At 36.2% G+C, this 11855-nt stretch overlaps 1 pseudogene; it reads right to left on the reverse strand.

Moving 5' to 3' along the window:
* Positions 1 to 2157: 2157 nt before the first annotated feature.
* LOC109435081 (large ribosomal subunit protein eL8 pseudogene) lies at positions 2158 to 2957 on the reverse strand (annotated as a pseudogene).
* Between the last annotated feature and the right edge of the window lie 8898 nt (positions 2958 to 11855).

Raw genomic sequence — 11855 nt, forward strand, 5'->3', positions numbered from 1 at the left:
TCTTGTTAAGCTACCCTAAGCCCAACACTAATGGCAGCCAGGTTCAGTTCATAGCATAACCTCTCTCAGGCACCTCCCAGCCTACTACTGGCAGCTGGCAACCACAAAGTTCTCTGTAGTCCTTACCATGTGGTTCCAGGCCAGACAGGCAGCAGGTGACCTTGGCCTGTATCAGATTACCTCCCAAGAGATTACAGAACCAACCTGGTGGCTGGCTTCAAACCATGCCAGAACATCACCTAATTAGTGCCACAAATAACACATCCAAAGGGTAGCTCAGCAGGCACCAGAGACTCGTTAAAGTGAATCACACTCCATGGAGTCAGCCCTCATACAACAACTTGTCCACTATAGTCACAGCCAGTTAGCCTGAGGGTCAGTCCCACCCACTGATGTGCCAACAGCAGTCAAGACTTAACTACAGCAGGACGGCACATAAAATCCACACACAGCTCAGGTGAACAGGGAGACTGCACCAGTGATCCCCACAAGATACCTATTACATAAGGCAACTCTGCCAGGACTGGGTACACAGCACATCTAATACACAGAAACAAACACAGGGAGGCAGCCAAAATGAAGAGACAAAGTAACATATTTCAAATGAAAGAATGGGACAAAACTCCAGAAAAAGAATTAACAAAATGGAGTCAAGCAATCTGCCAGATGCAGAGTTCAAAACACTGGTTATCAGGATGCTTAATGAACGTAGGGGAAGAATAGATGATCTCAGCGGGAACTTCAACAGAGACAGGAAACATAAAAAATGACATAGAAACCATAAAAAGGAACTATTCAGAAATGAAGAATTCAGTAAGGAAATGAAGAATGCATTAGAGGGAATCAACAGTAGATTAGATGGAGCAGAGTATTTAATCAGCAATTTAGGAAACAAAGTAGCAGAAAACAACCAGTCAGAACATCAAAAAGAAAACAATAAAGAGTCCAAAAAACTGAGGACAATTTAAGGAAACCTCTGGGACAACATCAATTATACCAACGTTTGCATCACAGGGGTGCCAGAAGGAGAAGAGAGAGAGCAACACATTGAAAATCTATTTGAAGAAATAATGATGAAAAACTTCCTTAACCTGATGAAAGAAATAGACATGGAAGCCCAGGAAGTGCAGAGAGTCCCAAACAAGATGAACCCAAAGAGACCCACACCAAGACACATCACAATTAAAATGCCAAAGGTTAAAGACAATGAGAAAATCTTAAAAGCAGCAAAAGCAGTTAGTGACCTACAAGGGAGCTTCCATGAGACTGTCAGCTAATTTCTCAAAAGAAGCTTTACAGGCCAGAAGGGGTTGGCATGAAATACTCAAAGTGCTGAAAAGCAAGGACATACAACCAAGATTATTGTACCCAGCAAGCATATCATTTAGAATGGAAGGAGAGATAAAGAACTTCTCAGACAAGGTATCACTAAAGGAGTTTATTACCACCAAACCAGTATTACAAGAAATGTTAAAGGGATTTTTTTTTTTTTAAGAAAAAAATAAAACAGATGAATAATAAAATATCACAAGGAAAAAAAATTTACACTGACAAAGGCAAACACATAATAAAAGCAGTGTATCACCCATCACTAAACCTAGCTGTAATGCAGGGTCTCAGCTTCCTCTCCCTGCACAAGAATGCAGGATATGGTGAGGCCAAAAAGGAACATCAATGGAACCATAGGTAAGGGAGTCATACCACTATATTCTCGCTGGCGGCGGGGTTGGAGACACAGGAAACAGGAGCCACACGATCCACAATCTGCTGTCCATTTCTCTGCCAACCAACCAACCAACCAACCAACCAACCAACCAACCAACCAACCAACCAACCAACCAACCACCCCTTCCCCCTTGGCAGCGTAGCCACGGCAGTTATGTTAGTAGCTAATGGCTAACCAGTAACAGCTGATGGCCACCTAGTCACAACGGATGGTCATCTGATTACACCTGGTGGCCATCTAATAACTGAGCCAGCACCTTTCCACATGAGGCCGAGAGCCTGGAAACTGCTCTCTAGGACACTGTCCCCACACTAATACAAAATTTTAAAGGCAAAAATAGGAAGATCATATGTTTATTTTGTTTGTTTTTTTGGTTTTTTTTAAAGAGACTTTTTTTTACTTTTGTGTACAGAAAACACAACAGTGTACGCTCATCCCAGCTTGGTGGCCAGTTCTTTGGCCTTTGCCTTTTCCATCTTGGCAATGCAAGCTACCAATTTGGGGCCCAGAACGTTGCCTCCCCAGTGACAATGGCTCTCATTGTATCTGTCATTGTAATTGGTCCAGATAGTTTCCACCAGCTTAGCCAGCGCTCCTTTGTCTTCCAAATTAACCTCTGTGCAGGCAATGATGATGCCAGTCTTCCTGTGGACTAAACGCCTCAGCCTGGCCTTCCCCTTGATAATACAGTAGAGAACCCACATCTTAAGGCACAGAACAGGCAGGAAGACAACCAGCTTGACGGGACCCACATCATGTGCCGTCACCAGCAGCTGAGCCTTCTTTTTCTCCACCAAAGTGCTGACAGTATTAATCCCTACTTGAAAGACAGGTGGCCTCTTGGTGACAACATCCTTTTGCCAGAAGCTTCTTTCTCAGCCCAAACTAACAGTCTCTGCTTCTTCTCTTGCTTTGTCTCTGATCTGTACTTGTGAGCCAGCTTAAGCAGTTGAGTACGTAGCTGTCTGGAGGTCCAAGTTCCGGGTGAACTGGTTAATGGCAGGAAGCACTTTTAGGCGCTGATAGAGAATAGCTCTTTGCCCCTGTAGCTGAATGTAGCGGAGCCATTTGACAAAGTGGGTGAGGTCCCTTTTGGGCTGAATGTCCTGTCCAGTGCCAAAATACTTTGTTTCTCAAACAGCACATTTACCACCTCCTTGGCCTCCTGCTTCTTCATGACATCAGGGGCTGGCGCCACCTTCTTCCCCTTAGCCTCCTTCCCTTTCAGCATCTTGGACAGCAGGAGGAGGGAGGAGACCGTGTGTCTTTACAACAGTAAATTAAGGGATGAACACACACACACCCCAAAGAATTAAAATAATGACAAATACATAAATGTGCAGGGGGTGCATAAAAATAGTAGTGATTATAGAATATGTTCAAACTTAAGTGACCATCAATTTAAAATAGACTACTATAAACAGACGTTGGTATATATGAAGCACATGGTAACCACAAACCAAAAATCTACAGAAGATATTCAAGAAATAAAGAAAGGGGTTCAAACACTACACTACAGAAAGTCATCAACATATAAAAGAACAAGAGAATAAAAAAGAGAGAACTACAAAAACAATCAGAAAACAATAAAATGTCAATAACTACATACATATTAATTACTGTACATGTAAAAGGATTAAATGCTCCAATCAAAAGATGAATAAAGAAGATATGATACATGTATGGAATGCAATATTACTCGGACATAGAAAACCATTTGTGACAACAGGGGTGGACCTAGAGGGTATTGAGCTGAGTGAAATATGTTGGACATAGACAAATACCATATGTTTTTACTTGTGGAATCTAAAAAACAAAATAAACAAACAAGCAAGATTGAAGCCAACTCATGATGCAGAGAACAAATTGATGATTGCCAGATGGGAGGAGGATTGGAGGGCTGGGTGAAAATGAGGAAGGGATTAAGAAGTACAAATTGTCAGTTACAAAATAGTCACAGGGATGTAAAGTAAAGCATACGGAGCAGAGTCAATAATATTGTAATAATTATACATGGTGTCAGTTGAGTGCAAGTCTTACGGGTGATCACTTTGTAAGTTATATAAATGTTTAAACATTATACTGCACCTGAAACTGATATAATGTTGACTGTCAGCAACAATTGAAAAATAAAAATAAATAAATAAAGGTTTTGAATTTTTTAAAAAATACAAAGACAAATCCAGGGATTACAAGAAAATAATTTTGACTTATATATCTAATAAAGGACTGTGTACAAATATATAAAGTATTTTTTAGAACTCAATAACTTTTTTTAAACAACCCTGTTGAAAATGGACAGAAGATTTGAACAGATGCTTCTACAAAGAAGACATATGAATGGCTAATAAACACAAGAAAAGTTGCTCAACATCATTAGTCATTATAGAAATGCAAACCAAAGCCACTATAAATTACTTACTACCTCACACCTATTAGGGTGATTATGATAAAAAAAAATACATTCAATAAGAAGAGTTGGTAAAGCTATGAAGAAATTGGAACCCTCATACATTGCTCATGGGAATGTAAAATGATGCCATCACTTTGGAAAACAGTCTGGCAGTTCTTCAAAAGGTTAAACAAAATAATAAGCAAATGACCCAGCAATTTCACACCTAGGTATCTACTTAAGAGAAATGAAAACATATTTCCACACAAAAGTGTGTACATGAATGTAATAGCAGCATTATTTATAATAGTCAAAAGTTTGAAGCAACCCACTGTCTAATAAATAAATGGATAAACAAAATATGGTACATGATGGAAGAGTATTTTGTATCTTGATACATGCTACAGCATGGGTGGACTTCAAAAACACTATGTTAAGTGAAATCAGTCACAAAAGATCTATATTCTCTCATTTATATGAAATGTCCAAAATAGACAAATCTCTATATAGAGTAAGTAGATTAGTGGTTACCTAGGGCTGGAAGTAGAGGAGAGAAATAGAGAGTGACTGCTTAAGGGGGATAATGTTTCTTTGAGACACGATGAAAATACTCTAAAATTAGATTATGGTGATGGTTGCACACTATCTAAATATGATAAAAGCCATTAAATTTTACACTTTAAACCAGTAAACTCTATACCATGTAAATGAGAATAAAAAGAGGGAATCATATATCTGGATAACTTGAAATATAAATATTTAAAATTTTCCACAAAGAAAACATCAGGTCTTGACAGCTTCGATGACTTATACTCCATATTTAAGAAAAAAATAATGCCATACTTAAATTCTTTCAGAAAATAGAGGAGAAATATGGAGGTCTTTCCTGTATTTCTTAGTGAAGGCTCTTGCCTATTGAACAATGAAAAATGACTAAATATGAAGAGAGACTATTTTCTTTTGTCCTCCAGAAACATTAGCTCTTCACATTTTAAGCGTGTTAAACCCAAAAGTAAGTGTTAATGTACCTGAGGAAAGTGAGTCCCTGAGCTACCATTTACGTTCCAAAGACTGTCAACTGAATACCTTCTTACTTGTTTCCTAGAGAAGATCTGTTTAGATTATGGAAATTAGATCCTCTATTTCTCTTAGGGGGAGCAAGTAGCAACTGGGCAATGGGTAGTCTTTATAAATTCCCAGATTCATAATTTCAGAGTTCTTCTCTTGTAGTGCAACACCCCCATTTGGAGAATGCCTAATCACCTGTTGTAAGTAATAATAGTTTGGTTCTGATCCAGACAACTCACCATTGCTGTTAAGACAATATAAATGCTATTGATATTAAATACCACGAAAGTCTGTCTAAATCATTTTATGAGGCAAACCTTATCCTGATACCGAAACAAAATAAAGACATTATAAGAAAATAAAACTGCAGAGCTTCTGGAATAGGAAGACACAGGGAGAAGATAGCCATCTCTGAACCAGGAAGAGTGCCTGCACCAGACGGCTGGCTGGCACTTTGATCTTGGGTTTCCCAGCCTCCAGAACTGTGAGAAACAAATCCCTACTGTTTGTAACCGCACCCCCCCCCCAAAAAAAAAAAAAACAAACCAACAAACAAAAAACTACACATCAATATATTCCGTAATATAAATACAACTTTTTTTAAATACTAGCAAATCAAACCCAATAATGTGTGAAAAACGTAATGCACCATGAACAAATGATGTTTATTTAGTAATTCAAGTTCATTTTAACATTCAAAAATCAATATACTTGAGCATATTAGGTGAATAAAGTATAAAACACATGATAATCTAAATAGGTAAGTGGTTGATAAAAATGTATTTGACAAAATTAAAAATCTCTTATGATAAAAATTGACATCAAATTAAAATGCTAAGGAACCTCCTCAATCTTATTAAAAACATCCATGAAAATCCTTCAGCTGACATCATAATAACAAATATCTGAATATTTCCTTCTTAGAGTGAAAAAGTCAAGATGTCTATCAGCTCTCACCACTTTTATTCAGTATTTGTACTGGAGGTCCTCGTCAGGGCAATAGTCAAGACAAGGAAACAAAAGTTAAGCACATTGGAAAAGAGAAAATCAAATTGTCTTTATTTGCAGAACACATTTTCTCTTCTTAGAAATTCCCATAAATTTAACAAATATAACAACAACAATAATAATTAGCTATTAAAATAAGTTTATTTATCTAGACAATAGAACATACAATATACAAAAATTTACAAAAATCTGTGAGAAGATAAATATCACAAAAGAGGTATAAGGCATGCACATTAAGACTACAAAGTATGACTGAGAGAAATGATTGAAGGTAATTAAATCCAGAGGTATGTTCATGGATTGAACATACATTTTTAACATGTCATTTTTGTACATGACCATCTATAAATTGAACTCGATTCCAATCAAATAGTAGATATTTTTTATAAAAATTAATAAGCTGATTCTACAATTTATACATACATGCAAAGAACCTAGAACAGCCAAACAATTTTGACTAAGGAAAACAAAGTTAGAGAAAATACACTAACAGATTTCAATATTTACTAATCAAGATAGTGTGGCATTGGCATAAGAATTTGCCTATTCTGATATAGAACAATAAAATGCAATAGAGAGCTCCAAAATTTAATCACATGCATAGGGTCACTTGATTTTCTATCTTTTTTTTTTTTTTTTTCTCACAGACACCAAAACAGAAGTGGTCTTTAATGAAACGCAGGAGCTGAAATGACAGTCATTAGTAACTAGAAATAGGCAACTGATTGCAAAGTCAAGAAGAAATGCTTCAATAAAAATGACCTTCATGCCTGAGGCATACCCAGCCTTCTTTGCTGAAGTTGATAGATTTATTTTCTTTTTACTGATGGCAACATAGTTTGCCTATTCTTTTTTTTTTTTTTAATTAAAGTTTATTGGGGTGACAATTGTTAGTAGAGTTACATAGATTTCAGGTGTACAATTCTTTAACACATTATCTATATCTCACATTGTGTGTTCAACATCCAGAGTCAGTTCTTCTTCCATCAACATATGTTTGATCCTCTTTACCCTCATCTACTAGCCTCCTCCCCCCTTACCCTCTGGTAACCACTAAACTATTGTCTGTGTCTACGAGTTTTATTTTCTCATTTGTTTCTCTTATTCTTTTGTTGTTTTTGGTTCATATACCACATATCAGTGAAATCACATGGTTCTCTGCTTTTTCTGTCTGATTAATTTCGCTTAGCATTATAATCTCAACATCCATCCATGTTGTCACAAATGGTCCTATATCATCTTTTCTTACCACCGAAGAGTATTCCATTGTGTATACATACCACAATTTCCTTATCCATTCATTTATCGAAGGACATTTTGGTTGTTTCCATGTCTTGGCCACCGTAAATAAAGCTGCAGTGAACATTGGAGCTCACTTGTCTTTATGTATAAATGTTTTCAGATTGTTTGGGTAGATACCCAGGAGAGGGATTGCTGGGTCATACTGTAATTCTATTTGTAAATTTTTGAAGAACCTCCACACTACCTTCCATGGCAGCTACACCAGCCTGCATTCCCACCAACAGTGTATGAGGGTTCCTTTTTCTCCGCAGCCTCTCTAACACTTGTTACTATTTGTCTTGTAGATGACAGCCATTCTAACTGGGGTGAGGTGATATCTCGTTGTTTTTATTTGCATTTCTCTGGTGATTAGTGATGTTGAGCATTTTTTCATATGTCTATTTGCCGTTTGTATGTCCCCTTTGGAGAAATGTCACTTTAGGTCCTCTGTCCATTTTTCAACTGGGTTGTTTGTTTATCTGTTGTTGAGTTTCATGAGTTCCTTGTATATTATGGATATTGGCCCCTTTTCGGTGGCACTGTTTGCAAAAATCTTCTCCCATTCAGTTGGATGCCTCTTTATTGTGTCAATGGTTTCTTTTGCTGTGCAGAAGGTTTTAAGTTTGATATGGTCCCATTCATTTATTTTAGCTTTTACTTCCCTTGCCTTAGAAGTCAAATTCATAAAATGCTTTCTGAACCGAAGGTGCATAAGTTTAGTACCTATGTTTTCTTCTATGCAGTTTATTGTTTCAGGTCTTATGCTTAAGTCTTTGATCCATTTTGAATTAATTTTGGTACATGGTGACAGATAGTCCAGTTTCATTCTTTTGCATGTGGCTTTCCAATTCTGCCAGCAACACTTATTGAAGAGGTTTTCTTTTCTCCATTGTATGTTTTTTGCTTCTTTGTCAAAAATTATCTGTCCATACTTATGTGGTTTTATTTCTGGGTTCTCAATTTTATTCCATTCATCTATGTGTCTGTTTTTCTGCCAATTCCATGCTGTTTTGATTATTGTTGCTCTGTAGTACACGCTAAAGTCAGGGAGTGTGATACCTCCATCATTTTTCTTTTTCTTAATATTGCTCGGGCTATTTGGTGTCATTTTTGGTTCCAAACAAATCTGATGATTTTTGTTCTATTTCTTTTAAAAATGTCATTGGGATTTTGATAGGGATTGCATTAAATCTGTATATCACTTTGGGTAATATGTTCATATTAACTATGTTGATTCTTCCAATCCATGAGCATGGAATGTCTTTCCATTTCTTTTTGTCTTCTTCAGTTTCTTTTAAAAATGTCTTACAGTTTTCAGCGTATAGGTCTTTCACATCCTTGGTTAAGTTTACTTCTAGGTATTTTATTCTTTTTCCTGCAATTTCAAGGGGAATTCTATTGTTTTTTGTTGTTTTTTTTTTTGTTTTAATTTCTTTTTCTGAGTTTTCATTGTTAGTATATAGGAATGCAATGGACTTTTGTACTTTGATTTTGTAGCCGGCAACTTTACGGTATTCGTTTATCGTTTCTAATAGCTTTTTGGTGGAGACATTACGGTTTCTATATATAACATCATGTCATCTGCAAAGAGTGACAATTTAACTTCTTCATTCCAAATTTGGATGCCTTTTATTTCTTTCTCTTGCCAGATTGCTCTGGCATGGACTTCCAACACTATGTTGAAAAGCAGAGGTGATAAGGGGCAGCCCTGTCGTGTTTCTGAACATAGAGTAAAGGGTTTTAGTTTTTCACCATTAATTATGAGATTAGCTGAGAGTTTGTCATATATGGCCTTTATTATGTTAAGGTATTTTCCTTCTATACCTATTATATTAAGTGTTTTAAGCATAAATCGATGTTGTATCTTGTCAAATGCTTTCTGTGCATCAATTGATACAAGCATATGATATTTGTCCTTTATTTTCTTTATGTGATTTATCACATTGATGGATTTGCATATGTTGAACCATCCATGTGCCCTGGGATGAACCCCACTTGGTCGTGATGAATAATTTCTTTAATGCATTGCTGTATTTGATTTGCTATAATTTTGTTTAGGATTTTTGCATCTGTATTCATCAGAGACACTGGTCTGTAGTTTTCTTTTTTTGTGTTGTCCTCTCCAGGTTTTGGTGTCAGGGTAATGTTGGACTCAAAAAATGAGTTAGGGAGTACTGTCTCTTCTTCAATTTTTTGGAAGAGTTTGAGCAGGATTGGTATTAGATCCTCTTTGAAGGTTTGGTACAATTCACTAGTGAAGCCATCTGGTCCCGGACTTTTGCTTTTGGGAAGGTTTTGGATGACTGATTCAATTTCGTTACTGGTGATCGGTCTGTTTAGATTCTCCAATTCTTCATTATTCAACCTAGGAAGGATATATGTTTCTAAGAACTTGTCCATTTCTTCTAGGTTATTGAATTTGGTGGCATATAGTCCTTCATAGTATTCTTAGACTATCCTTTGTATTTCTGTGGCATCCGTTGTAACTTCCCCTTTTTCATTTCTGATTTTGTTTATTATTGTCTTCTCTCTTTTTACCTTAGTGAGCCTAGCCAAGGGTTTGTCAATTTTGTTAATCTTTTCAAAGAACCAGCTCTTTGTCACATTAATTTTTTCCATTGTCTTTTTGTTCTCTATTTCCTTTAGTTCTGCTCTGATTTTCATTATTTCCTTTCTTCCACTGACCTTGGGTTTCATTTGTTCTTCTTTTTCTAATTCTTTAAGGTTTAACGTGAGGTTATTTTTTTGGATTTTTCTTGTTTCTTGAGATAGGCCTGTAATGATATAAATTTTCCTCTTAAAACTGCTTTTGCTGCATCCCCAAAATTTTAGTAGGATACAGTTTCATTCTCATTTGTTTCTATATACCTTTTGTTCTCTCCTCTAATTTCTTCTTTGACCCAGTCATTCTTTAAGAGTATGTTGCTTAATCTCCAATTATTTGTTTATTACCTGGTTTCTTTTTGTAGCTGATATCCAATTTCAAAGCCTTGTGATCAGAGAATATGCTTGGTATGATTTCAATCTTCTTAAATTTGCTGAGGCTGATTTTACGTCTCAATATATGGTCTATCCTTGAGAATGTTCCATGTACACTAGAAAAGAATGTATATTCTGATGTTTTAGTATGAAGTGCTCTATATATGTCAATTATGTCCATTTCATCTAATGTGTCATTTAGGGCTGCTATTTCGTTATTTATTCTGTGTTATGATAATCTATTAATTGCTGTCAATGATGTATTTAGGTCCCCTAGTATAATTGTGTTTTGGTCAATTTCTCCCTTTAGGTCTGTTAGTAGTTGCTTGGTATATTTCGGTGCTCCCTGATTGGAGGCATAAATATTGATGATTGTTATGTCTTCTTGTTGTATAATTCCCTTTACCATTATGAAATGTCCATCTTTGTCTCTTGTTACCTTTTTCACCCTGAATTCTCTTTCATCTGATATCATTATGGCTACACCTGATTTTCTCTGGATACTATTTGCTGGATGGAGTGTCAATATCCACCCTTTCACTTTAAGTCTATGCTTGTCCTTGTAGCTGCGATGTATCTCTTGAAGACAGTATATGGTTCGGTTTAGTTTTTTGATCCAATCTGCTACTCTGTGCCTTTTTATTGGTAAGTTCAGTCCATTTATATTTAGGGTGATTATTGATATGTAAGGATTTCCTATCATGCTATCTTTAGTTTTCTGGTAAGACTGTGTCTCCATTGTTTCTTTGCCTTTTGTTGCTGTCTATTATTTCTGTGTGTTGGTATTCTATTTTTCCCTCTGTTTCTTTTTTTTTTATTAGAATATATATTTCAGTTTTGGATTTTTTTTTTTTTTTTGAGCGGTTACCATTAAGTTTATGTGAAAGAAAGTTTTATATTTAAAGTATTCCATTTTCTTCAACATGCTTACTTTCTCCATTCCCATGTTCCCATTCAGGCCTTTACTCTCCTCTTTTTATGCTTTGGTTGCCACAAATTGTCCCTGTTGATGGTGGTCTAATAGTCTCCTTTAGTATTTCTCATAGTGCAGGTCGTGTATTAGAAAATTCACTCAGCTTCTGTATGTCTGGAAAGGTCTTTATTCCTCCTTCATATCTAAAGGATATCTTTGCTGGATATATTATTCTTGGCTCATAATTTCTCTCTTTCAATAGTTTGAATATTTGGTTCCACTCCTTCTTGGCTTGTAGAGTTTCTGCTGAATAATCTGATGATAATCTAATGGGCTTTCCTTTGTAGGTTACCGTCTTCTTTTCCCTGGCTGCCTTGAGGATTCTTTCTTTGTTGTTGATTTTAGACAGCTTCAATACAATGTGCCTTGGAGAAGCCTGTTGGGGTTGAGGTAATTAGGTGTTGTATTTGCTTCTTGGATTCGAGGAT

Source organism: Rhinolophus sinicus, chromosome 14 (genome assembly GCF_057876585.1).
Source record: "Rhinolophus sinicus isolate RSI-liver-muscle chromosome 14, RSI-T2T, whole genome shotgun sequence".
Classification (NCBI taxonomy): Eukaryota; Metazoa; Chordata; class Mammalia; order Chiroptera; family Rhinolophidae; genus Rhinolophus; species Rhinolophus sinicus.